This window comes from Vombatus ursinus, unplaced genomic scaffold (assembly GCF_900497805.2).
Source record: "Vombatus ursinus unplaced genomic scaffold, bare-nosed wombat genome assembly UNPS02007284.1, whole genome shotgun sequence".
NCBI classification, from domain to species: Eukaryota; Metazoa; Chordata; class Mammalia; order Diprotodontia; family Vombatidae; genus Vombatus; species Vombatus ursinus.
The window spans coordinates 15,228,107-15,232,491 of record NW_020947062.1 but is presented as its reverse complement, the minus strand read 5'-3'; the positions used below and the strand labels follow the sequence as shown (position 1 = coordinate 15,232,491).

Sequence of the window (4,385 nt, the reverse complement as noted above, 5' to 3'; positions counted from 1 at the left end):
GAAAGAAAGAAAGAAAGAAAGAAAGAAAGAAAGAAAGAAAGAAAGAAGGAAGGAAGGAAGGAAGGAGGAAGGAAGGGAAGGAGGGAAGAAGGAAGGAAGAGAGGGAAGATGAGAGAATTATAGGATATGATCTGGGGAAAAGAGAGGAACACATTCCAGGCTAGGGAACAGCAGCATAGTTACCTGTGAAATGAAGCCAATTATATACACTTCAGAGACACATCACAGAAAATGACAGGAAGAGTAATGATTCCATGTTTTTGATAGGGTAGCAGACCCTCTGTGACACACCTTCCAAATTAACATTGTGTCACTATCCAAACAATGGTAATAATACTTTGTATTCATTTGTAACCTTTTATCTTCACTGCTCAAAATACTTGATAGACGGTGCTCCCCTAATCCAATGCCTGAGTCCAAGACACGTACCATTATCCCATTCTGGAGGAAGAGTAACTGAGGTCCATTGAGGTGAAGTGACTGGACTGAAGTCCCACAGTGAGTCGGCTGGGGAGCCAGGAATAGGTGCCATATACGCTCCTCCTTTCATAACTGGCAATGCCACTAGCAGAGTAAGTGAAAGAAACCAAAGCCAGAGGAGTCCTTGGTTTGGGGCCATGGAAGGGCTGAGAGCTTATCCTTCTTGACTTGGGGGCCAGAGAGACTAGTGTAGGGAGAGGGGAAAGGGAAGGGAGGAATCCTGATAGAAAATGTGGAGTTTCATCTAGGCCCTGAAAAAGAACAAGGGAGAGTTATTGGGGTAGAGGTAGTTCAGTCTTAAGACTGCTATTAAACGCCTGCTAGAGAAGGCCACTAGGGGGCGCAATGGATAGAGCACCAGTCCTGGAGTCAGGAAGACTCATCTTCCTGAGTTCAAATGTGGCCTCAGGCACTTACCAGCTCTGTGACCCTGGGCAAGTCACCTAACCCTGTTTGCCTCAGTTTCTTCATTTGTAAAATGAGCTGGAGAAGGAAATAGCAAAAGGAAATTCAGTATCTTTACCAAGAAAATCCCAAATGGGGTCATGAAGAGTCAGACACGACTGAAAAATGACTGAACAACAATGTTAGCACATTGCTAGTTGCAGAAGATATAAGGGGAAAGGGAAAAGAGATGGGAATAAGCATTTATACAGTATGTATTATGTGTCAAGCACAGTTATGAGCGCTTTACTGCTACTAATACTACTATGACTATGACTACCACCACCAATAATAATAGCTAGCATTTATATAATACCTACTATGTGCTAAGAACTGTGCTAAGCTCTTTACAAATATTATTTCACTATATCTTCACAACAACCCTGTGAGGTAGGTGCTATTATTATCACCATTTTACAGACGAAGAAACCAAGACAAATAGAGGTTTGATGACTCACCCAGAGTTTCCCAGCTAATAAGTGTCTGAGGCTGACCTTGAACTCAGGTCTTCCTGACTCCAGGCCCAGCACTCTATCCACTGAGCCACTTCAAAGCCTACAAAGAATGAAACAATCCCAACTCAAAGGGATCTTATACTCTAATGGGGGAGAGAAGAGAGAGACAACAAATACATATAAAAAATCTATGACATAAATATAAAGTTAATAATTACAGACGTATTTTGTTGTCATTGTTACTCGATCATGTCTCAGTCTTCATGACCCTGCGAGCCATAACACAACAATATCGTCCATGGGGATTTCTTGGCAAAGATATTGGAGTGGTTTGCCATTTCCTTCTCTAGTAGATTGAGACAAACAGGGTTAGGTAACTTGCACAGGGTAGTAAGTGTCTGAAGCTAAACTTGAACTCAGGTCTTCCTATCTCCAGACCCAGCACTCTCTCCACTGTACCACATAGCTGCCTCCTGCACGTGTATGTTGTTAAAGTATTTCAAAACAGGCAGTTAGATGGCACAGTGGATAGAGTACTGGCCCTGGAGTCAGGAGGACCTGACACCTACTATCTGTGTGACCCTGGGCAAGTCACTTAACCCCGATTGCCTCAAAAAATAAAAGAAAGAAAGAAAGAAAGAAAGAAAGAAAGAAAGAAAGAAAGAAAAGAAAGTAGTTAAAAACAAGGTCGTTTGAGAATGGGGACTCTGGCAGTTAGGGAAGATTAAGAGAGTCCATGAAGAAGATGGTGACTGAAGAGCATCATAAAGGAGCAAAGAGACTCTGTGGAGTTGATGTATTCCAGGCACAGGGACAGCCGCTGCAAATGCACAGAGGCAGAAGATGAAGTATTGTATGTGAGAAACAGAGAGAAGGCCAGTTTGGCTGGAATGTAGAATGCAGAAAGGAAAGTGCTATTCAACAAGGCCCTGGTCATCCCCAGCAACCTCCTGCCCTTGCCCTATACAGCCAGATCAGGCCAGGTTCCCTCTCCCTCCCCAAGGGCAAGCCATCCTGGGCCATGATGCAGAGCTGGCTACAGCCACTGCCACCTCCCAAGAAGAACCTGCCAGAATCTCAAGCGGAGCTACATGCACTCCGGCAGTAACAGCCACGACAGCAGCCTGCTAGCCTCATTCTTGGTCTACAATGGCAATACAGAAAAGATCTTTCTGGATGCCCAGCATGAGTCTGGATGGAGCAGCTCCAAGGGTTCACACTGTAACAGTCCTACTTAGTTCACAGACACCCCTAGATATTCAGAGAACTTCTGAAATAGACACCCAGAGCACTGGAGAAAAGAACATCTTGAAGTCTAAAGAAGACTATAGGGAGAAAAAAGAAAACAGCAAGAAATGGAAAGCAGCTTGAAAAAAACAGTGACTCAATCTGGAACTGGTCAACCTCTGAAGGATTTGAAAAAAAAAAACAACACTCACAGCATTCAGTTACCCTCAGCATGAGAAACACACCTATCATGAAAAAGGGAGGCATGCTCTGTTCTGAGTTTTAGAAGGGTTTTCTCCCTTCCCTGCTGCTGTCTAATTTCCTCGTCATTAGGTTGGGAATTTACACTGGAAGACTTCTCACCTACCTCCACCAGCACCTTCTAGGGGAGCAGGTCTGGGAGTCTTACCAAGTATCAGGGCAGCATCTATGAGTATTCAGAACAGTTACTGGAGGAAGCTTCTGGATCTCCTGATGGCTCCTGTGACTTGTGTTCATTTATATAAATGTCATGCTCCTAGTTCAGTAGAATAGGAGGAGAGATATCAGTATTCATACTCTGGGAATCAGCTTAAGGAACATATCAAACTGTTTCACGTGTTCTCTCTGTAGTGTTTAGCTAGCGAATTCTCCGATGAAGATCAATACACATTACCTTTTCTACCCCAAACTGAGGCTTGCTGGATTGTCATGAAGTCCAAAAGCTTCTGGGTTCCCCTAAAGAGTAATTGATATTTTGAACAGGTAGAACTTGCCCATATTAAAAGCATCATATTTAGGCTCTTGTCCAAAAAACTTTGTAGACTTGTGGACACAAATGGTCACAGAGAACTCCCTGAATCAGCTTGTGTTGGCTGGAGCAGCCACTTGGTGAAGATTTCCTTTAGCCTAGCTGAGTGGTTTTCCTGGATAAATGTAAAAACAGAAAGAAAACCAGAAAGGTACTAATTTAGACTTCTCTGGAGGCGGCCCACTAAGCTTGATTTTTCTCTTGCAATGTTAAAACAATCTGACTGAAAAAACTGTTGTTTCCTGCATCTCACTTGCCCCACCCTACCTCCTTTCCCTAAAGCTTGGATGACCAGTCCTCTGCTTAGGGCCTTTGGTCAATGGGTACCAGGCTACTGTCCTGGCATGGCCTAATCCCTTCACCTTGCTTTGTTATGGACTGACACTGTGTTCATTTGCCTGCACTTTTCCAAACCTGTTTTTATCATGAGGGACCTATGTCTATTTTAATAACTGGAAGTGGAAAGGGAACAATTCTTTCCAAAATCTTTCAGAGATGCTTGAAACAGTTCGTTATGTTCCTTAAGAGAGTATTCAAGTGGTTCACCATCTTTCCCATTCTATCTGAACAACTACTTTTGAAAGGCTACATTTTTACTGTGCTGGACACACTAAACATTTGTTTATGTTTGTCTCTTATTTTCCTTAACACACCGCCCTTTCACCCAAGCTGAAATAAATGCAACCTTTTAATTTGAAAAAACTTGACACTGTCTCAAGTGGATTCAGGGAAGAAAGATCATAGGATCACAGATGGTCTTTCATCTTCATCCAGACCAGAGGACCAAAGGTGGGGAGTTAGCAGTCCAGGAAGGGTCTGAGGCACAGGTTGTGGGGCTTAGCAGGAAGGAAATCCAGTCAAAGTTTCCTTGGGGGAACCAAGAACAAGCTTCAGAGTGACCCCCTGCCCCATGACCTGGAGAAGGCACAGGTTAGAGTCGGGGAAGCAATGTGATGCTCCCTTTCCAACTGTTTTGAGGGACAGAAGCC

The 4,385-nt window shown here is 43.6% G+C and overlaps 1 pseudogene; it reads left to right on the top strand.

Moving 5' to 3' along the window:
* Positions 1–2,400: 2,400 nt before the first annotated feature.
* Positions 2,401–2,992, top strand: LOC114033537 (annotated as a pseudogene).
* Positions 2,993–4,385: the final 1,393 nt, after the last annotated feature.